This window comes from Peromyscus californicus, unplaced genomic scaffold (genome assembly GCF_007827085.1).
Source record: "Peromyscus californicus insignis strain IS unplaced genomic scaffold, ASM782708v3 Scaffold_13__1_contigs__length_99412109, whole genome shotgun sequence".
Lineage (NCBI taxonomy): Eukaryota > Metazoa > Chordata > Mammalia > Rodentia > Cricetidae > Peromyscus > Peromyscus californicus.
In genome coordinates this window covers 73,470,850-73,495,830 of record NW_026294424.1, presented here as the reverse complement: position 1 = coordinate 73,495,830, position 24,981 = coordinate 73,470,850, and positions in this window count along the sequence as shown.

Sequence of the window (24,981 nt, the reverse complement as noted above, 5' to 3'; positions counted from 1 at the left end):
ATAAGTTTGTTTCACTGAACAAATATATCATAATTCATATTATAAAAGTCAAAATGACAATGTTTATAATGTTTGAATATCACATAATTTGTGGAAGTAATCTTAAAGGCTGAATTATACTTTAGCATTTCTATTAAATGTGAAACAGTTTAACAATTTAAAATAATAATGCAAGACTCATCAGTGAAATTTAGTGATAGGAAAATAATTGGGCTCTTCAAGTCTCCCACTTGTCCAAAACTTTCTAAAACTGGGAGACTGAGTTTTGTAGGTAAAAATACTTTATAATTCTTTTCCTAATTAAATCGAATGTCTTCTGTCAAACTCTTTTCTTTGAATACTTAGCTTCAACCCTCATACCCACACTCTTCCTGTGTAGCTGACGATAACGCTGAGGACTACCTGAACTTCTGACTTTTCTTCCACTCTCTCCAGAATTCAGGTATTATAGACATGCACTTGATGATTTATTCAATGCTGGGAATTGAACCCAGAATTTCAAGTATTTAAGGCAAGCACTTGACCATCTGATCCACGTTGATATTGCAGTCAAACTTTCTCCTATTCATTACCCATTATCTCTCTTCATGGTCTAGATTCTGGCATTTTATAGCATGCTGAACCTTCAGTCTGAGTGTTATATACTAGTCACATGTCAATTTTCTGGCTATGCCTATAAGGAAAGAAATAATGTAATGAGGAAGAATGAACACCATAACCATTGTACAACTGGAATGTCTGAGAGTTCATTGGGCTATTTAGAGCACTTTCACTTCATATTCAAAAGATATTTCCTACTCTGAGAACACACTTCAGTTGATGCTTACCACTGTAACATACTGTAAGTTTCAACTGTGATGATGCTTTTCACTCCCTTTTTGGGACTCTGGAACCCAAGTCATCTTATGAGGAAAGAGTGGGAAGGAACACAGACAGCCCTCCATTCCATTTATTGCTCTTTTGGGAACACAGTGCATGGCAAAGCCATGTTATGTTGGAATTCAAACAAGCATAGGGCGCAATTTTATTTGTATCTGCCAAATAAGTCAAAAAGTAATGGAAAAAAAAGATGGCAGATATCAAGAGTCAAGAATTTCTATGAATACACATTGAACAGCAACAAAAAATATGAATAGGTATTAACTGGTACCTAATTGAAGGAGTAAAAATAATTTCATTTTAGGTAAGAACAACAGAAACCTCCAGATAAGTGAAGTTAGAAAATCATTTTTGGTTAAAAATAGTCCATTAATTCAAAAATTAATTTCATTTTAAAAATTATTTTATTCTGTTTTTTGAAATTATGATAAATTACAGCATTTCTCTCTCCCCTTTCCTCCACATAAATCCTCCCATTTTACCCTTCTTTCTCTTTTTCAAATTCATGGGCTTTTCATTAAATCTTTTTTTTTTTTTTTGGTCTTTCGAGACAGGGTTTCTCTGTGTAGCTTTGCGCCTTTCCTGGAACTCACTTGGTAGTCCAGGCTGACCTCGAACTCACAGAGATCCGCCTGGCTCTGCCTCCCGAGTGCTGGGATTAAAGGCGTGCGCCACCATCGCCTGGCAAAGGAAACTTTTTTTTTTTGGAGCTGAGGATCGAACCCAGGGCCTCGAGATTGCTAGGCAAGCACTCTACCACTGAGCTAAATCCCCAACCTCATTAAATCTTATTTTATATATATATATATATATATATATATATATATATATATATATATATATATATATATATATATGCAGTTACATATGTCAAATTTCATAAGCACTAAAACAATGATCTCAGTCAAGATATCTCTTTCATTGCTCTCCCTCTCTGTCTCTCCACCATTTTCCCACCACCCATCCCTTCTCATTCCCTCTTATCTATTCCCCCTCCCAGTTTACCCAGGAGATCTTAACCCTTTCCCCTTCTTGGGGTGATCCATGTGTGTCTCTCTTAGTGTCCTCCTCTTTACCTAGCTTCTCTGCAGTTATGAAATGGAACCTGGTTATCCCTTGCTTTGTGTCTAATGTTCACTTATGAGTGAGTACACACCATGTTTGTCTTTCTGGGTCTGGGCTACCTCACTCAGGATGACTTTTTTTACTTCCATCCATTTGCCTACAAATTTCATGCTGGCTTTTTAGAGCCCATTTTCTATGGTGGAATGCCTTACTTAGCCTTGGTCCAGGGAGGAGGGGTTAGTCCAGCCCCAAATTGGTATGCTAGTCTTTGTTGACTAATGAAGGGAGGCCTTACCTTCTATGAAGAGGGGATGGGGGTGGGATGGAGGCAGGTGTGGGGAGTGGGGGAAGAGGAGGGAGGGGGATTAAGGGGTTGGTATGTAAAATGAAAGAAAATTTTTTAATAAAAAATTATAAGAAAACAAGAATCTCTAAAATGATTCGTTTTAACAATTTCATCTTTTATAATTATTCCTCAGAAAAAAAAGCAACGAATTGGAAAGCACTCAAAAGATCCAGAGAAACATTATTTTCACTTAAAGAACTTTCATTCATCACTTATTAGAGAAGGATATACATATTAGCTTTGAAAAAATGATGAATGTCATGTTAAGTGTATATATGTAGATATATAAAATCAGCAGAAGTGTTGACATCGGATTTCTGAATGTCTTAAAGTTGTCACTTAAGAGAGTGAAAAGAGTGAATTTGTTCCTGTATAATTGGAAATCATCTATGTAATGAAAAGTTAGATACTGTTGAGAAAGAGGCAACATGTTCCTGGGGGAAAATGGTGGTTTGGGTCTTGACATTTCTGTTTTAAGTTTAAACTCACATAAAATTACAGGAAGAAAAGTGCCTTGTCAGAAACATGTTACAAGAAACCTCGCTATTATAGATTTGACTCAGGTATAATTCATGTTTTCTTTCAGTTGTTAATATAATAGGCATTGTATTACAAAGATCAATGTGTTATAAACTCTACCCTGAAGGATTTCCCATAATAGTTAGAAAAGCTATCTATTTCTAAATCTTACTCAAGGTATACAAAATTGTTAATGAATTTTTGTACAAAAAAAAGGAGTATGGAATACAGACTGTTAAGATGACATGTTTTTAGGATACAAAAGGAATGATAGTAATGAAGAATATTTTTCTGGCAAGATGGACATATAGATAAAATTTAAAGAGATTAAATCAGGATAGATGCTATATTGGAAGATACTAGGCATGAGACCAGCAGAGAAGTGGTGGGGATTCAAAAAGAGGGTTTCTGAAAGATGTACCATGGATAGAAATGTGTAGTTGTAATGAGTTTGATCCTGGAATAAGTTCAGTTTTTTTGAAAAGGCTTTTCTTTGTGTAGTAATGTTGCAATTTATTACCTAATGATTTTTTACCTAAATAGTAATCTATTATCTATATGAGGGTGAAATGGTGAAGTATGATTTTAGAAATCAGCCCTTGTGAGGTAGGGAAGTTAGAACAGGAGATAAAGGGATCATAGCAGGAATAGTAGGTAGGAGTCAGTCAGCAGGCCTGGAGATGGCTCAGTGGATAAAGGCTACAGCCCAAAACCTGATGACCTAAATTTGATCACCAAGGCTTGCATGGTAGAAAATGGATCAACCTCCTAAAGCTGTCTTCAAATCTCACTTTACACGCACGTGCTCACACATATGAACACACACAGACACCAGTAATAAATAAATGTAATAAAAATCCAATTTTCTAAAAAAAGAGTCAGTCAGTCACTAAGTTCAGATATAGGAGAGAGAAAGGAATAACTGGAGAATTGGGCTATAATGAAAAACAAACATTAAAAACACCAAAGGGGAGTAAAATGAAGAAAAAGAGAACAGTATGTGTTTGAAATAAGGATAAATAAAACCTGATGATACATTTAACAGTGAGCCAAGTAAGAATGGATGCAAAGATACTGTAGAATGCACATAATATGTTGGCAGTAGAGCTATATATTTTTCAAATCTCAGATACTACTTTATTTAAAGAAATTTGTATGAGTTTCTATTTCCCTTGGTTTTCCACACAAATTTTATTGTTCAGTCCTTTGATACCGTATGCAAGCTTTTCTTGTGCTAACCACATTGTGTTATAATTGCTCAGCTGTCTGTCAGGAAGAGAGCAAGTATAGAGAAAACAGAAAAATCAAATTGCTGAAGAAGTCAGTTGAAATGATCTTGAATTAATATCTAGTAAAAATGACAATCAAATACATTGAACTGTAATTACATGAGTAAAGATTCATATGACAGTCATTTCTAAACCAATAAAGATTGGAAACTATAAAGAATTAGTAATAAGATATTGCTCTTCCTAGAAGACTTAAATTTTTATCAAGAAAAAGTCTCAGTGCTGGATGCAGGCTACTTTCTTAAGAGGTAATTGTCATGGGTCACCAGATAGACCCTACAAAAAACTGTTGCCTACCTATACCTAGATGATAGACTCAATGTTTCAGAAGAAATCATGTATCTTTGTTGCAAGCTACAGAGAAAGCCAGTTGAAATTTATTGGGAGCTTCATCACTGTATTGTAAAGTGTGATGTGTAACACCTGTAAGTTAAGGCATCAAAGGTCTTATCCAGTTATTCATCTTATGGACTACGTTCTAAATCACCGGATGAGATTTGCTCACTGGTTCAATCATGGCATAATGGATTTCAGGTCTTCTACAAAAGAAAGGAGTACTGTAATCCTAGTCAAAAAACATGACAGGTTTGGTCATTTTCCCTGCAGAGCAACTACTTTTATCTATCTAAAGTGTTATGGAAGCAAGTGGCAGTTTAAATATTCATAGATGAAGGTTATTCTCATCCTTAATCTGAAAAGATTCTCTTTTTAATAAATTAATTCCAATGTAGTGATTCATGGTTACTCCAGACACTTAGAATAAATGATAGTTGAGTATTCAATTTCAAAAAGGAAACTTATATTACTCTCTCTAAACACAGGGAAAATCGTGAAGAGGACATGGAAAGAATTTAAGAAAGGACATAGTGATAGTCATGAAAGGTTACCTTGGGGCATTCTGTAGCCATTATCACACAGTCTCTCAGCATCTATAAATGCCTGCATTGGACTTGTAAAAGACTAGACCTATGAGCAATCAAAATGGATCAAGGAGAAGCTCATGGAGCCCGGCATCCATTGATGTATAGGAAAATAATGGGATTGGTAGGATAGACAGGTATTGTCTTCAACAGTGCATACAAAGGTAAACCCATCAGCCTCTGATATTTTCTAACCAAAAGGAACCTATATGATGGCTCAGATAAACATCAACACATTAGCAAACAAAATACAATGCATGTGTGTGGGAAAGACACCTGTGTAGGGAGTAAGGGTAGGTGATGACAGGAAAGAGTGCAAACAGATACTGCTGACGTGTAACAGTAACAAAATGCACTATACACATTAATGAAATTGTCAAAGATCAAATTAAAATTTTTAGAAATTATGATTTTTATGTGAGTTTTCACATCTATGAGAAAAAAGCCAAGCTTAATCTTGAGACTCTTCATTAAATTACGTTTTTTGTTAGTGTGTCCAGAAAATTAAAAGAGTTTAATATTAAACTGTGAACCTATATTTAGATCTAAGTTAGGACACAATTCAGTGTGTATAATTGGATAAGAGATACAAAAGATAATATTACTGATTATGTGAAGTTACGGTAAAGTTGGAAAGGAAATCTTATACAGGGTGATAATAGTAACTTTTCAATTTTTTTGAAGATTATATCACATAATTTTTCCACTTCCTTTCCTCCCTCCAAGACTTTCCAGATATTCCCCATTGTTCTTTTCCCAATTCATGGACATTTTTCCATTATTTATTGCATATCTACACACACACACACACACACACACACACACACACACACACACACACACACACACCACAGTTTGGCTTGTCACTGCCCCATCCATACCAACCTTCGTCTTGACATCGTGGCTGTGGGGATGGGAGGTACATGTGAAGACCAATCTGTCACAGAGCTGCACTGCCTAACCACCTGCCACAAGAACTGCTGTGCCTGCTTTAGGGGCTGAAGTGTCCCTTTTTAGTTCTTCTGATTGGTTTTAGTTTGAAGTTTATTTCATCAGATATTAGAATAAAATACCTCCTTGCTTCTGATTTCCATTGAATGAATCTCATTTGTTCATGTATTGACCATAGGTCGTGCCTATCAAAAGTGAAGACATGCTTTTTGTAGACACCAAATAGATGAATTTTCTTTTTTTCTTTGCTTTTTTGAGATAAAATACAATTAATTTCTCTATTCCTTTTCCCATTGCAAACAACCTCATACATTCCCTTCAAGTTCTTTTACAAATGTATGGCCCCCTTTTTCATTAATTGCTGTCATATGCACATATGTATATGTACATCCATATATGTTACTTGTATAACCTGCTCATTTTGCATAATGTTACTCTTATGTATGTTTTTACGGGTGGCCATTCATATTGAATAACCAATTGCTGTGTTCTTCCCTGGAGAAGACTATTTCTCCCACTCAGCATTTTTTGGTTGCCTGTAGTTTTTTTGGGTAGAGTTGATAACTCCTTGCTTTCTCCATCCACTTTGGCAAGTCTACTGTTCTTGTTTCTTGATCTGTTTGGCCAGCCTGTTTCTTTCATTGACTAATACCGGCTATTGATGTTAAAATTATTATTGAAATGCATTTTTGTTAATGGTACTCATTGCTGATTTTTGTTGTTGTTGTTTCTGTTCTCATTGGTACTTTGTGTTTTAGTAATTATGGCTTTGTGTCCCCCCCCCCCCGACCACCACCACAATCAATTGACTATGCTTATTTTTCTCCTCAGTCAAAAATACTGGTTCCTGTATTTTCTTTAGGTTTTGTACATCCTCACTGAAAGTTTTCATTTCCCTTCAACTATGGAGGTTAGTACTTATGGTCATATTGAGCAAAATTAGCTATCATATTTCTAGGATGTGTTACAATCTCTTCTGGCATTCAAATTTTCCATTGAGAAATCTGGTGTTATTCTGATAACCTTTCGTTATATGTGATTTTTTTATCCTTTTGCAGCTGTTTTTTGTTTTAAATCTATATAGGTATGTCTTTCTTACTTGGGAAAGTTTTCTTTAATGATTTTGTTGAAGCTCTAGTCTGTGTTATTGACATGGGATCTTCTCCCTTGCCTCTGTCTACAATTCAAAGTAGATGTTTTCATGGTGTCCCATATTTTCTATATGTTCCTTCACCCCAACCCTCATATTCCTTGCTTACTTGGTCTAGATCCTTTAATTTAAATTTGAGTTCTGCTATTCTTTTCTGCTTGATCCATTCTATTTGTAAGACTTTATTTGAGTTTTCTAGTTGGGTTATTGTTTTTTTTAATTCCATTTTTATTTCAGTTTGAACGGCCTTTAATGTTTCTATCTCTTAATTGTATTCCATTTTAATGTCCTGGATTGTCTTGGTCATTTTCATCATCCTTATATGTACGGTTTCTTGGGTAACACTCAGACGTTCATTCTCCTAGGTACGTCCTTCTTAATTTCATTCAACTGCTTCTTTGTGCCTTTTTTAAAATTCTTAAATTCTTTGATGAAATTCATGATTGTTCTTTTAAATTCTTTTCCCTGAGGTTCATTTAAGTAATTTTCATTGACATATATTTCTGCAGAACTAGTAAGTTTTAGAAAGGATTTACTTACTTGAACTTTCATTTTATTGTGATAAGACCTTTGCCTGTAAACATTTTATTATTATTGTTGTTTTTTGTTGTCATTATTATTACTCATTTGCCTGACAAGGATAGGGCAGGTTGGTGCAGAATAAAGGATACATGGGCATGTTTGGTCTAGAGTCAGGAAATGATATAGGTGAATTGAAGTCAGGTGGACAGATGGGAATGTGCCCCTGTGCCCCATGCTGAGTAAGTGCCCTGTCTAAGCCTGAGTGTGGGAGTATATTTGGCTTGGTAGAAAGGTTGAATGTGATGGGGGAAAAGCCTTGGGACTGAGGGTAGGCAGGGCTAGTCCTTGCTGAATCCTGGTGGTTAGTTGATTTGCAGGTGAAGGTGGGCTGAATAGGCCTGAGCACAGGAAATGGAGACCAGGGCTAGATATGACAGGTTGGGAAGGGCACAGAGAGGGGAGGTTCATGAAGACTCTGGGGCCAGACCATCAAGAAGGACTCTGCATGTTAAGTTGCCTGGGAACTATTTATAGCATATATAAAAATAAGAAATGAAGATTTATAGTTAATGATTACTTAGGTAAAGAAAATATTCTTACAGTCAAGTTAAAAAGCAGCTATTAAACAACTTTTTTATATTCATATTGAAAATGATAGGATTAACAATGGGTATGTGCATCTTCCAAACTGTTATGGTAAATGGGATAATTACTGTGAAAATTTGCAGTGAAGAGTTGACTCTTTCAGGAGTGGATATCACAATTTCTATTCTCATTTCTTTAACAGACTGAGGAAGAAATAGCAGTAGTCCAACCTATTTTTAAAATTATTGTTTCCATAATAAAAATAATTTAACTTTCTATAGGAGATCTATTAGTGTTGTGAATTTGAATTGTTGCAAAAATGACCAAAACTACATTTACTTACTTAACTCTTCAGAAATGTAATAGAATGCACCATCTTTTATTTTTTCCTATTATTCTTATTTTTTAAAATATCTTAGGTGATAATATTTTCAGCATAATTATTCCATTGAATTTAATTATACATAAATTGAATTATATCATTTTCACACACACACACACACACACACACACACACACACACACACCCCTTCTCAGCAATGGTAAACTCAAAGCAGAAACTCCAGTTAGTGAAGAGTTAGTTTCATAAAATGAGGGTTGGGCAAAGCTTTCCTTACCATGAAATTTCAAAACAACAACAAAAGTATCTGATATTTTAATTAAAGTGGAAATATGTTTTTCCTATGAGTGTTAAAACTAGCTGATGTATTTGCCGGATTAGGGAACCTACAGAATAAGGTTGGGTAAGGGATTTTTTTTGTCATTGTCTCATTAGTCTTCAATACTTTTAGGACTACTTGGCACACTCCCCTAAGGAGCATCATGTCATCTTGTACTCTATGCACTGGAACAGGAATACTAAATACACATCTCCAATTTGCCCAGAGCTACAGCTCCTGTAGAAAATGGCCAAGAGTTGGTGTGATCTCCCTGAGGCGTTTATTAACATGCTGCTAGGTTTCTGTGACTGCACAGAGGGATGTTGCTGGTGGTCCAGCTGGCCAATTTATTGAAACCAGGACAAAACCCCAGTTTCTATTTAATTATCTGTGACATTGCTATAACCCTAAGAAATTGGGTTGCTTGGTAATTTTGCAGCATTGCTGAATTTGTTACAAGGTGAAAATGGTGAATTCAAGAATTTCACTGAGTTACAGTCCTGGAATGAAACTTTAATGCCTACTTCATTCATCTCCTGGCTTTAATCCCAGGCCTGCAGGAAACTAATCCCGAGAAGTCAGATATTTTATTTCTATCTTTTAGGAATGAGAATCTAAGATCCTGTTTGGAGCCCAAGTTTCGTGTCTCTTTGTAGTATTAGTCAGAATGCCCTTTCCAACAGCTGTCCAGGGTTTGAATAAATTAATATTTATTTTATTATTGAAAATTGAATGTTTTGTATGTATTACCTTGTGTCCATGACTGTTGTCTACATAAAGGAAAATGTGCAGAAAAGCTTGCCATTTGAACTCCTGTTTCTCATGGGAGGTAGTTCCAAATCCCATGTGATTCTCCTCTGAAATTTTAGTCACAGATGTGAGTCATGTTATCATATCAATACTGTAGATTCTAAAGTTTTACCCTTGAGTTTACTTGAAAACTTTCAAATCATTACATTATTGAAAATTTTTTGCCCTCTATATAAAGTACCAGTTATGTATTTCCAAATCCATTATGTATTACAAGTTAAATTTTATTGCTTAAAGTAACTATTGTCCTAATAAAATTCAGTTAAATCTTTATTTATCATTTATCTGTCTATGTTTCTCTCTTTTTATTGTTAAAATTTTTGCTTTTTGTATGTATGGTTCTCTCTCTCTCTCTCTCTCTCTCTCTCTCTCTCTCTCTCTCTCTCTCTCTCTCTCTCTCTGCATATCATAGTGTCCCTGTGGAAATCAGAGGACAGCTTTCAGATGTGGGTTCTCTCCTTCCACCATGTGGACCCCAGGGATTAAACTAAGGTCATCAGGCTTAGCAACAACTCCCTTTACCTGTTGAACCATCTCACAAGCTCCATGCCTATCTGTCTGGAAGTGCATTCAAATTCTGCTCTTATGGTTTGGACTGAGTTGATATAGAGAAAGATTGGAATTAAAGAGGGATAAATACTAACAATAACTGTGTCACTGAAAATTTCTGTGTTAGGAGATACTATATATTCTGTAATCTTAACACATATAATGAAAAGAGTATTTCTTTTTGAGTGAGCTAAATATTAGTGACTAAACTCCTAAGGGATTCTCACAAGTGCCAAATCCTTTTATTAGTCTTTTATTGCAATACACTTTTTCCTAAAATCCAGAAATACAATTAAACTTTGCCTCCAAATCAAGCTGGTTATTATTTTAAAATTTGAAAATATTCTGATTTACTGATGGGCACATTTATTCCTTCTGGCTATGCACTCACACAGAAGGACACATGCACATACCCAGATTGATATACATCATACACACAGTAATATTCTTGTTCAGGGTGGGAGAGTCTTGTTATTGTATTCTCTCTCCATAGAAATTAGAGTTGTACAGAAACTGATTATGCAGTCTTATTTAGAAAATTTATAACTATAGAAACAAATCATTTTCTATATAATTAATTTTTCTATAAAGTTATAGAAAATAGAATATCAATTCCATAACAATATAAAATTGGGATCTGAAAAATATTTGATGAAAATGGCAAGTGTGGGCTGACTTAGAAAAAGATGTGTGTTGATTCATTTTTCCCCAGTTAAGATTGGGTTAAGAAGCTGGATAGGACCAAGACTGTAGCTAAAGATGATTGCAACCATCATTAAGGAAATAAACCCTCTGACTCACACTTTTACTTATTTGAATCAGTGTTAGTTTACCCTCTTTATATCACTGGGACTTTGCATAAAAGGGTAAACTCAGGTTTCCTACTCAAAAAAAAAAAAAAAGAAGACATGAAATCTTGTGTTATAGCTAGCTAGATAAAGGCAAATTTTATTTTTATAAACATTCCATTAAATAGATCAGCTAGAAGTTACCAAAAAAGATACTTGAAAATTGTTCTAATCTATATGCAGAAGGGCAGAAAATTTTATACAAAAGTTTAAGCTTCAAAACCTATGACCAATAAAAACTGCCAATGAGGATGGGTGTGATTTCTATGAGAGTATCTGAGGTTGTGACTGAGATGTGATGATGGTATATGATGTATGGACCAAGTGGGCAAATTTGGCTCACTATTATTACATTTACCTCATTTCTGAGTCTAATTCTTCTTGAAAAAACCTTCATGTTTTTTCCTTAATTCATCTTTTTTATACTTCACAATCACTTCTGTCACAATTTTAAAAGGGCTTTCAAAGCCAATGAGGCAGCAGAACTGAGAAAACAAATGAAAACATTGGTATATGAATGTAATAGTGAAAGCTAGACCTTTCATTGATGATTTGGAAAGCTGTGATAGGCTAAAATGAACATATAAAAAGTGTCCTTAAGCTTAGTTTGACACCTGAGTAGGCCATAAGCCCGCAAACAAGACTGTGAAGTATGATAAAAGTCACTTTTACAAACAAAATGAAATTGTTTCCTCGTTATCTCCCGTCATCCAGACTTCATTGTGAAGTTAATACTGAAAAAAAGGCCAAACTAAAAATTTAACTGAACAAGTTATAATCTTTGAGATATTCTGTATGGCAACCTTGACTAATGAATTATAGTTCTCAAGGAGTATTAGAATTTTAGCTGAGGACATTCAAGCAGAAGGAAAATAATATTGAGTGGAGGAGGTTGTGGTAAATATATGGGAAAGTCTAAAGATTCTATTCTTTAAAAGTCTCTAAAACATAGTAATATTCCTTTGCACATCTCTTTCTGGCTTCTTCTCCCTCTTTCTTTTTCTTCCTACCTCCCTCTGTCTTTATCTCCCCTTCACCTGGTGAATTTGTCCTGAAGTTTGAAAGTCTAATGTTGGTTAAGTACATGTGTACCATTGACCAACACCCTCAGCACCTTCTCCAGGGTTCAAATGAAACCTACAAAAATTTAAACTGTATAACAGAAATAAAATATATGCTAAAGTATCATTATGTTTGATACATTGTGTGTAATCTTTTTTTTTCTGTAGCTAATTTTAATATTCACTTTTCTCAATGATTTGAAGTAACTGTTGAAGTGGGAAATTGCAGTTTTCTCTATTTTCTGTGATTTGAATTATATTTCTTGGATCTATGTGTGAATGTATATGCAAACACACATACACACAGGTGTGCATATACTAACAAAATGAGGCACTTTTGATTAATTTTAATCTTTGATCATTTAAATGAATTTATTTTGCCCAGGGACTGAAATACACATATCTTTGTGGGATCATTGTGTTCCAAAGTTCACCGAAGCTCTCTTCTATCACCTCAGATTATGTTGCATCTAACTTTTAAAGGTTTAATTTTTTTTTTTTCTGATCAAGCTCCAAAATTTTATTTTCCTCTTTAGGCATATATAGATGGGGGCAAAGGGGGGTGCAAGCAGGGAGGGGACTTTAATCATGGGTTGTTCAGCTAGCAGGGAATTTTGCTCTGGGGGTTATCTATCTAATCTTGCCTAACTGCCTAATTGCCTAGCTGCAACTTGGTCCCCTGATTTCTGAGAAGAGGTTCTGGTATTTGTGAGAAGAGGTTCTGGTGCTATGGAGACTTAAGCAAGGCCTAGATCTAGGAAAAAAAGGAAAGAAGTCCAAATATGGCAGCATGTGTGTCAAGGGTCACTTAGGCTTATGGCTCCCGTCATCTCCTCCCTTTTAATTATTTGTATAGGTTCAAGGTGGCATACAAATTCGCCTGGCTGCGATGGGCATTAACCAAGGAGAAGAAACATTGCCCTGATCCTCCCGGTTTATTACAGGTGTCTTTTCCTGGAGGAGGGGCCCTGGATGTATTTTCATCCTTAGACACCAACTGCTATGTAACCAGGGATATTCCTCGGAGACCCAGAAGCAGAAAGCTTGGTCCTCCCCCTGCAGTGCCATTGGCCTCGCACCTTCCTTGGTACCCAAGCTCTTCCCAAGTGGGGCAAGCTTGCATGTTTCTGGATTTTCATGAAGTCCCCAAAGGACAGTCATCACCCAAAGGCTCTGCATGGACTTGATCAAGCCGATGATAATGGACCTGTATAGGTTTTGATGCCAAGGAGTCTATTTGTTTTTTGGTGAATTGGGTTAGCCTGCCAATTACAAAGGGACCCAATGTTACAAATAACAAAGGCTGACTAAAGTCCTGTGAGAGGCATCAAAAGGGAAAACATGGATGTTTTCCACCATAAGTCTATCTAGTTCATTTTACCATGTGTATCATTTTTTTATATTGTGAACTCTAATTTATTTCTTTGTATCTTAGGAATTTTATGATTTATATTTTAATAACTTAGTTTTTGTCCCAACTCTATAATTTCTATATTTAAAGTTTTGTTAGCTTTATTAAGAAAGTTTTAACATGACAAATTCAAATACTGAAAACACATCCTGGATTCCTCTGTGAAACTCAAAGTCTTTTTTTTTTTTTTTTGGTTTTTCGAGACAGGGTTTCTCTGTGTAGCTTTGCGCCTTTCCTGGGACTCACTTGGTAGCCCAGGCTGGCCTTGAACTCACAGAGATCCGCCTGGCTCTGCCTCCCGAGTGCTGGGATTAAAGGCGTGCGCCACCACCGCCCGGCAAAACTCAAAGTCTTAATCAACATAATTTACTTTTAGAATGTATTTAACATTCTAAAATTTTCTCACACATATATTGTTGGTGGAAGTATTAAGGCAACTCCACGTAGTTAAAAGGGAGGTTTATTTTGTGGGGTATCTTACAATAAAGGGATAGGTTACAGGGGCTGGGAGAGGTGAAGTGCAGTTCAGCAGTATTCTCTGGAGAACTCTGCTCGGTCTACCTCCAGCATCCAGGATCCAGGAAACAATAGAGTTGGTACATCTGGATCTTAAGGGCTCCTGTCTTGGCCCTGCCTTGTAGCCATGACAGTTACTGGAAGCCTCAATGAGGATAGTACTTCCAGGTCAAAGGTGGAACAGCTACCCATTACAATATATAATCTCTCCCTTGCAATGTTTCGAAACCATCTTTAGGGTTTGGAGAGATGACCCAGTGCTTAAGAGTACTGTTTCTAGTCCAGTGGACACAGGTTTAATTCTCAGGGCCTATATTGAAGCTCAAAATGCTTTTGTTGTTGTTGTTTGTTTGCTTTGCTTTGCTTTTTCTCTAGTTTCAGGGATTATTCACCTTCTTCCAGTCTCTGAAAGCAGCAGGATTTTGTAGTGAGTGACCATACATGCAGATAAAATATTAGTACACATTAAAAAAAAACCTAAAAATTAAAAAAAATAAAAATCTACTTTTGTAATTCCTTTCTTTTAGAGTTATTTCTTCTAGTTGTATATAAAAAGATAGGATATTTTGGGACCAGCTTCTTTCTTTCATCAGATTTTTAAAAGCCATCAGTGTTTTAATATGTTTCAATAATGCATTTTTATCTGTTTTTGAATAATACTTTATCACATTGATACCACACATTATTAATTTTACCATTAAGATGGATTTTGGGATTTTCCATCTTGTGTTTGAATCAATGATACTTATGCTGGCTAGTTTCATGTCAAATTGTCACAAGCTAGAATCATTTTCGAGGGAAAAATCAACTGAGAACTGCCCCTAACAGATGGGCAAGTCTGTAATACATAATCTTGATTGAAGACTGATGTGGGTGGACCTTTTTCAGAAGATGGTGCCACTTCTGCGCTGGTGGGTGGTCCTGGATACTTTAACAAGACAAGCTGAGAAAGCCAGACGTACCAACACAGTAAGCAACACTTCTCGATGAACTCTGTTTTATCTCCTACATCCAGGGTTGCTGGGAGGCCCTGCTTGTCTGAGGTTGCAGTCTACCATAGCCTGGCAGCTCTCTCCAAGCTGGGCAACATAGATGACTCTTCTCCTCCCCTGCTGGAGGTTCCCTGTTCTCTACCTGAACTTGTTTGGAGGCAGTCTCTAGGGCTGGATGCCTGAATTATCACTAGTATGACACTGGACAGAGTTTCCTGAAGAAGCTTTTGCCCTGCTGCTCATATGGTAATTAGACATTGTGCTAGGAACAATACCATAGGAATAGGACTGTGCTTCTACAGTTAACAACTAGGACTTGTACCAGGAACTTTATGATAGGAGTATGCTATTTAATGCAAATTAGGTGATTTCCCAGTAACCATTCCCAGTCCTATATATTCCCTATACTCTGGAATAAAGTTGAACAGATTCACCTAAGCTGACAGAGCTATCTCTGTCATACTCACAGGCCGTAAAAAGCTCTCTGTCATTGCTTTTGCACCTTGGGTGGCCAACAGGCCCTGAGGAAAAAATGAACCCCCACACAGGGTTGTGCCTGGAATTCTTGCTCTAATTTTCATAGATGACTAAATATAAGTTGTTAAAAAAAATAAAACCTTTACTACTCAAGTTGATTTGGGTCACATTGTTTGTTCACAGGAATAGAAACACCAACTGAGGCAATACTGCTACATGCATTCGCAATTCATTTTAGTTTTGAACATCTATTATTTCTAGGAAAAATCTAAGTAAGGGTGGTATTTCTGGGTTATATGGAAGCCCTCAAAACATTTATTTTTTCAAGTGGCTACATCATCTTTCATTCTCAACATCAGTGATGAAGGTTGTGATTTTCTACATCTTTTCCAACACTTGACTGTCTTCTTGATTAAGGCAATCCTGGTGGGTGTGAAGCAGTATGTAATTGTGGTATTGATTTGCATTTCCCTAGTGATGAATAGTGTTAAATGTTTTCCATGTGGCTTGCTTCTCAAGGGAAAGAAATGTTATAATGCTTCAATACCCTAAATCCATTATTTTCTACAGATACCTTAGTTTCAGCTAGTCAAATAAGGAAAGAAAACTAGCTATCTTGAGACTATCTTTCTCTTAAAAGTAGAGCTGCATTTCTACAATCCTTAATAAAATAAGTCTATTAGAGAATACACAATGACCAATTGAAATTAGTTTACTTTTACAATTATGTCAACAAGCTTAGCATCTCTATTTCACCATGGAGCTCATTCTACTCTCAAATTCAGATAAAATGGCCTAAATTCCAAACTTAGAGGAAGATAAATAAAGATAACGCCTGACTTGTCTTTTAAGTATAAAATTGTAATAGATTGACCAAGAAAAGTTATCATTGCCACTCTGTGTTTTCTAATATGTATAAATATTGTCTCACTGGAGACCTAGTATTCAATTTCCAGAGACAATCAAAGACATTTTTTATTCAAACATTATATTAAATGTCTCTTAGAAAGAGCCCATCCAGCTCACACCTTTTTGGACTTAAAGAAATATGAGAAAATGCATTTTCTTTTTTTTTGAAAGTGCCCTGGTGACCCTAGTACACAAACACAGGAAAGGATGAAAAAAAGAATTGATGTCCTTAATGCATCCTTTTCTTTTTGCTTCCATTACTTGGTCTCTTACATAACTCTGGCAGATTAACTTTCATTTTTGTTTTCAATCTTGCCTTGAACTACAGAACAAATGTTGTCTTTCTACAATACTGACATGATGTTAAGTTCCCATCTGCTCCTGACAGGTATGTATTTTTTTTCTTAGACAAGAACATTTTACCCAGTGACAGAACCTGCCACAAAGCAGTAACCAGCCAGAAGCATTAATATATCTATGGCAACAAGATGGGAATGCCATTTACTACTAAAGTTCAGATCAACAGTTTTGTGGCAGAAGGATAAGATGCTAATGCCCTAAAAAGTATTTTATCCAAAGCATAAAGAAACTAATATTATTTTATTTTTATCATCATATAAATTATGTTATGAAAGTATATGTTGGAAAGTTTGCATCAATAGACATATTCATTTGCTAAGTTGCCAACTGTCTATTAGAAAGGCACATGAATTTAATAAAATTGGCAAGACCAGATTTTAAAAAAAATGTGGAAGGCAAATAATTATCTCTCATATTTATTTCTAGTTTTGATCTATATATATTTTTCTGTTAAGTAATTAAAGAATTTCTAAGCATTGAAATTGAAGTGAGCATAGAAAGGAACTCTGTTCTTTGTCATAACCATGACATTGAGTATTCACATGCTCATTGACTCAAGACTGGGTATGTTCTGCATTTAAAGTGTTCCTAATTTATATTTTGCATAACAAAAATAAAAAAGTAAACATTCTACATGAAGATTTTATAATATTTCAGTTCCTTTGACTCTGGATTTCATAGATAATACACCAGGTTGCTATCCATATTCTTTTTTTTTTTTTTTTTTTTTTTTTTTTTTTGGTTTTTCGAGACAGGGTTTCTCTGTGTAGCTTTGCGCCTTTCCTGGAACTCGCTTTGGAGACCAGGCTGGCCTCGAACTCACAGAGATCCGCCTGGCTCTGCCTCCCGAGTGCTGGGATTAAAGGCGTGCGCCACCACCGCCCGGCTAGCAAACATGCGTTGGCCGGGAATCTAAAATGAAAAATTAAAATATAGAATATTCCATGGCATTTTCAGCAATTCTCCTTGACACTTTCAGCATTTGAGTATTTATATACTTTACCATTAGTATGTTTGTACTATGGCAAGTTAGTGGCTTCATTATGACATGCCTATAAATGCTCTTTGGTCACAATTCTACCTTCTATTGCTTTAAAAGCTCCATTCCCTTTCAAACTTTACGCATATCCCTAAACATGATCATTTTGTTTTCTAATTTCCAGGCATGGGATAAAACACCTGATAACTTTTCTAAGGGCATGGACAAATTTTTCATTTCTTTATTTTCTTTTATTGAAAAGAGATTGTTTTCATGCAATGCATTCTTGAAGAAAGCACATGCATACATGCTTTAAAAACTAGTATAGAAAATGTGAAGTCAAAGTCAACACTACAACATTGAATCTAAATGCAGTTTATCAATTTGAACAAATGCTTACTCTTGTGGGAGAGGATTGTGAAGGAAAAGACAGTATTTTCCTCTTGATGTGGATTTAAGTTTCTCAATTTGATTAAATTTCATATATAAAAGTTGAGCTGTCCAACTCCATTTATTTCCAGTATTGTAAAGGCTCTTTTAGGGACTCTACATTTTCACAGACATTCATAATTAACAATGAATTAACAAATACACACCTAGTTAAGAGTACTCACTATCCTTGCATGAAATTAATTTTCAAATTCCAACATCTATATGAACCAACTTACAATCACGTTTAATGTCAGCTCTGCACACATATATATATATATACCCACACATGCATGCTCACATAAACATGAACTTGAAATAATCTTTTTTGTTTTGTCAATATCAAGAAAATAGTTTTCTTGATTTGTGAACAAATAGATAAATAGATAAGCCATACACTTTATAATTAATACTAAGCCTCTGAGTGATTTTTTTTATAAGCGGCTGTGGGACATTGGGGCTGGACAGGACTGGAGAAACTTCCATCTATACCATCTATATATTATTCCATTTTTCAATCAGATTTGTGTAATTGTCAATATATATGGATCTTATTTGTAGGTTTTTAGATGTATAGTTTTCTTATATTTACTGTTATTGAACATAGTATTAGAATTTCTAAAATTTCATTTTCTATTCATAGTCATTATTTCCTATAATGCCTTGAATAATTTTTATTTTTAATGATTTATTTATGTTATACATTTGAGCGTTTACTTGCATGTATGCATATGCAACATGTGAGTCTCTGGTACCTACAGATATGAGAAGGTATAGGATTCCCTAGAGCTGGAGTTATGGATTGCCCAGAACTCCATGGTGGTTGTGAGCCAATATGTGGGTGTTTGGAGTTGAACTCAAGTCTTCTGCAAGAGCAACAAGTGTTCTTAAGCACTAAGTCATCTCTCTAACCCAGAATTCTTTAAGAAATTCTAATCTTTCTATTTTGCTATTTTAATTTAGTGTTATGAGTATTTGTTGCATATTCCTGAATTCTATACTGAAATTCTTAAAAAATTTGTAGATCAACAGTCTTATTTTCCTGTTTCCTCATATACATGTCACATTCTTGTCTTCTTTCCTTGTAACAAGTACAGATTGCAGCATGATCTCAGATATGAGTATTGTGAAAGAATGCCTTTCCCTGTTTTGGAATAAAGGTGCTCAGATCCTCAACAAATATAATGTGAATCTTTGTATCTTTCTGAACATGCCTTAGTGAACTGAGAATGTTCTAAATTTTTACTTGTTTAAAATTTTATTAGAGTGGTGTGACCCTGTTCTAAATGTTTGTTCTGGATATCTGCTGTAGTCATTTTGGTTGCCTATTCATGCACATATTACTCAATTGGATGTAAATGCTACCTTAACTTTCCTTACCTGGAATAAATTATAATCAGTTGTCATTTACACATTGTTGAGTTTTATTTGTTAATTATCAGATGGCAGAATCACATCTGTGTTCATAAGGTATGTTGATTTTTAATCTTGCTGGTAATGTCTTTAACTGGTTTAAATATTTGTATGATGCTGTTGCTGTAAAAATGGATTGGGATGCGCTCCCACACTTTTCTTACTTCTGGAGGAAATAATGGAGAATTTATGCCAGAGCTTTCTCAAATGTGTGGTAGAAATCAACTGTAGGGCAACAAGATTTTTAATATTATTTTGGACAAATGTCCACAAATGATTCTATTTCTTTTGTTATAAACACACATCCAGATTATGATCGTATTTCATAATGAATGTCTTTTCTTTTTTATCAAAACCATTAGGATGACAGTTTTTCATTTGTATACCATGAAAATCTGGTGGTGTGCCACCATGCTAAGCTTTTGGAGGTATTGGCAACCTAGAGTCTCTGTTCTCTGAGTACAGAAGAAATGAAAAGAGTCATTTGCAGCTGGCTGCTTCCCAGATACCATTTGGGACATATACATATCCATGTCAGCTTCCTTTCATTCAAATGAGAGAAATCTATCGTTAAATGCATCATTCGTAAATGAACAAAGAATGTCTTCCATTTTAGAGACCGTATCTGGAACACAGGAATGCCAATTTGATATCTCAGACATGAACAGCACAATTAATGGTCCATAATTTACTCTCAAGTGACTTGGGAAGTGATTGGCAATATAAATTTGGCATAGAAAGAAGGTACTTGTCCAGAGAAAGGTAGAAATCACTTGAAATATGGACATCTTGGTGTATAAACCAAAAATCCTCCTAGTGCCAGAAATTAAAGGGAAATTTACACTGTGTATACACGAAAAGAAATTTGTAGGAATTACTATTTCAACCTAAATACTCCTCCTTTGGGATAGAATTGCTTATTGACTAGCTGTTCAACTTTCCCAATTTCTGAATTCTTCCTCTTTTGCTCTTTTCAGTTTCCTACTCCAGATATAAATTCTAATCTTGTTTCCAAAATAATGACCACCAAGGATGTAAAAGCAGCCCAAGGTTTGTTTAGCTCATGATTTGCAATATTCTGACTCTATAATTATGGAAGTTTTGTATAATTTTCAGTATAAGTATGAAGTTTTTCAAGAACTATATTACCCTCTTTGAAGATACCAATGACAGATTTCTACAAATAAGCACACCCAACCATGGCACTGGATTTAACTGCCCTTTCAGACTTACAGGTAGTCAGTCCTGCTGTGGTGTAAGGTAGAGTTTTTCTTTTGTCCAAGTCCAGTCTTTGGCTTTTATTTTCTATTTTTTGCTTTCTGTTGTAAGGATGGCAGCAATGATTTTTCAAGATCATTTTCTCTCTTTCTAACATGTCTGCACATATTTTTGGCATTATCAATATATTTTTAACTATTTCATACATAAATATTAAGCATTCTCATTATCTCTCCCCCACACACCTGTGAAAGCATGTATTCCTACACACATATACAACACAGACTCACAAATAAATGAAAATAAATAAATAAAATAAGAAAGAAAGGGAAAATTGATTTATATTCCTCTTCATTTTCCATTCAAAGGCAGAAAAAAAACAATATTGCATATTATGAAACCAAATATTGAACTTACAAATGTTGAAAAGTATTTTACTAACACTGCAGACAACATCTTCTATATGAAAACAGTTAAAAATTTATCATAGAGGCTGTCTAGGTTCAGCATTTAAGAACACTGGCTGCTCTTGAGAGGACCTGGGTTTAGTTTCCTATACCCAGATGGCAACTCACATCCCTCTCTAACTTCATTTGAGGGCATCTGACACACTCTTCTGGCCTTCACAACTCTTGAAAACACACAGTGCAAATATACTTACACATGTACACAAACATACACATCAATTAATACATTAAAATTAAGAAAGGACTACATGCTTATAACAAATGGCTGTTCATTGTGATTTTTAAAAAGTCCAAGTTAGATTTGAAAATTCATGAGTATGTCTATGCCACCACTCATTTAAGAGTAGTAATTTGCTACACAGAGTATTTGAAGGGTGTAGGATTTTGGTGTTTTATCCTTTGAGATTTTCATATTGTATATATTTATCATATTCTTGCAAGTCCTACAACTCCTCCCATATCAACCACTCACTCTCCTTACCTACCCAACTCCCCTATTTTCTCTCTCAAAACGAAGAAAAAAGAAAGAACAAGAGAGAAAGGAAGAAAGAAAGAAAGAAAGAAAGAAAGAAAGAAAGAAAGAAGAAACAAAGGAAGGAAGGAAGGAAAAAAGAAAGAGATAAGGAGAGAAAGAAAGAGACAAGGAAAGAAAGAAAATGAGGAAAGAGATAGAAAGAAAAAGAAGCCACAAAATAAATTGAGCTAAATTTGTGTTGGCCAACTTCTTTTGAGCATGGATCTGCAGTTGAGTATGGTTAATATACTCAGTGTCCAGTGTCAGTCCATGGAGAAAACTGGACTTATATCTCATATCAGCTGTTATTTATAAATAGCGCCTTGTCAGGGTGGAATTTTGTGCCCATGTGCTCTCACTAATGCTGAGATTTTGTCTGGTTTGAACCTGTGCAGGTCTTGTGCATGCTGTTACAGTTTCCGTAAACTCATATAGGCATCAAACCTTCTGTGTCTGTAAAGCTCTGTTTCTTTATCTCACACACTATCTCTGGTTCTTAAAATCTTTCTGTCCCCTCTTCCATATATATATCCGTACCTTGATGGGAGGAATGTGATAAAGACATCCTATCAGAGCTGAGCACTCCAGGTCTCCTATTCTCTGTACATTGTCCAGTTGTCTGTCTCTGTGTTAATTAGCATCTATTACAAAAGGAAGTTTCTCTGCTGAAGGTTGGTGGATGCACTGGTGTAGGTGTATAACAATATGTCATTAGGAGTCATTTTATTGTTATAACCATTTATTACAACAGCAGTTTTCCTTCTGACCCAAGACCTATATAATCGTAGGTTCTTGTTATCATTATCAATATCATATACGGGTTCTAACTCAGAGAATGGCTTTAAATCTAACAAAAATAGTGGTTACTTCCCCCAATATTCATATCATTGTTGTTTCTGTGACCATATCTTACATGCAGGTTGTTTGGATAGTTCATGGGGTTCATAGCTAAATGAGACTGATGATTTCTTTTCTCCTCCATCAGTGTGTATAGTACCTTCTAACACCACAGAGCCAGTAGGGGTGAAGCTCCAGGGAGATTACCAGCTCAATTCCCCCATGCTCTACGCCACAGTATGCAGTCAGGTTGTGGAGAGTAACCAATTTTCATCATTAAAAATATATTATAGAACAATGAAAATATATTTCAAAATGGAATAAATTCTTTTAGGAAGATAATGTGAAATGCAATATTTTTATGTACATTATTAAAATCCCAGAATGATTTCCTCATTTATTTTTAAAATTATCACTCATTTGCAACATACAAAAACTGCAAATTATTATCAAAATTTATTCACATGTAAACAACTGAAAAGTACTTTCAGATGGATTTTCTTTGTTTATTATTCTTCCTGATTTAATCCAAGATGAAATACAGCAGAAGGTGACTGAATGGACCAAATGCAGCATAAAACAGCATCCAAGGTATGTTGAGGAATTTGTTTCTGTTTGTTTTTCTTTACTACAACTAAGAGTTTCATTAAGTTGCAATTCAAAGGCGTTTTAGTTTTTTTTTTTTTAATCAGAATCTAATGCATATATTTAACTAGCAAGCTTTAATGTGGATGCGACTTTTTGAAAGTCTCTTCTATTTACTTGTTTTCTGACCATGAGGTTCTGTGACAGGGGAATGGCTTTCTCTGCTGTGACTATGCCAGATTCCTGTATTGTCTGCCTCTGTTGACCACAGCCATTTGTCTCATGAGTTAAGTTCTATGTATGCCTCTGATTTATCTGCTGTAGACTTTGTCCTACTTTAAATTTAATTACTTCTGTGTTTTCAGCATGATGTGTTAGGATTCTAGTAGTTATCCAGCTAAAACGTATTTTGTCAAGTATTGCAGGAGCACCTGGGCACCTTAAAATGAATGAGAGTTAAACACATTTATAAATAATAAACCTATTCATTTAGCCAGGGACTCATTTTCACACTAGCAGCTGCAATCGCCTGCTAAATAAAATCACTTACACTTGACACAGAATGAAAGAATTCACAAAATAAAATTTATTCACATTGTTCTCAATTTGGATTAAAACCCAAACTTAAAACCCCAACTTTTGCATACATTATTTTATCATCATAGTTTCAAGCACTGTGTTTGAGGTATTTTGAAATGCAACAATCATGCTTCCTGAAGTACTTCAAGCCAAATAGAGGTTTAAGCATGTGTGTTGTGATGAACACCTTCTGTGGGTGCTACACACTGTAGCTCAAAAATTGGTGCTATAATGGCAAAGAGATCAGTAAGCTATTTAATCCTGATGGGAGTTTTGTGGCATTTCCTCACATACAGCTGTTGTAGGTTTGCTGTAGCATAATGATGATGGTATGGATATTGCCTGGATAGGAAGTTCTTAATGGCTGGTATAGTTTTGTCAGTTCTCCAGCTGCCGGTATTAAAACCCCACCCTTCTTAAGCTTCCAGTATAGCTTACACTGGAAGAGCAAGCGTAAGGGTTTGGGTAGTCTGTGTCCTGTACACCTCCCCCTGCAGAGGGACTGTGCACTGCAGCACTAATAACACTGGAGGCTTTACATAGCTGATAAATGAGTGGTTCGAGAATGATCTGATCAATTGCTGTACTCATGTTCCATTTCTTCCTCCAGGTATTTGAGAGTAAAGAAAATTGCATGTCATACTTAACTAAACTTAATGGTGTAAATTAAAACTCTAATTGATTTGATATGTTTAATTTAAATAGCACACCTATACCAAAACGCATTGTTAATGCTAAGAGTTGCAAAAATAAAAATAGTGAAGAAAATGACTCAACTAAGGAAATATTATTAAAGACAGGGGGAGGCAGTCAGGCAGCATTTGGTTTCTGGCATAGATACTCACCTCTTCTCCCTTATGATAATGTCAAGGAGAAAGTAGTGGACTTGCAGGGAGATGCTGCAAATAAAATTCTAAGGGTCCATTGATTATTCAAATAATTTGTAACCTTAAATGTAAATAGTAATTAATTTATTAATGTAGTAGTGTTTTTAGAGAAAGATCATGTTAAATTTTCCAGAAGAGTTATACTAAGAAACACAGGCCAACTTAAATGACATTTGGAGATCTGGATAATTATAGGTTTTTGCAAACAATACACTATACTTGGTTTTGATATTGATGACTATATATATAAATAAT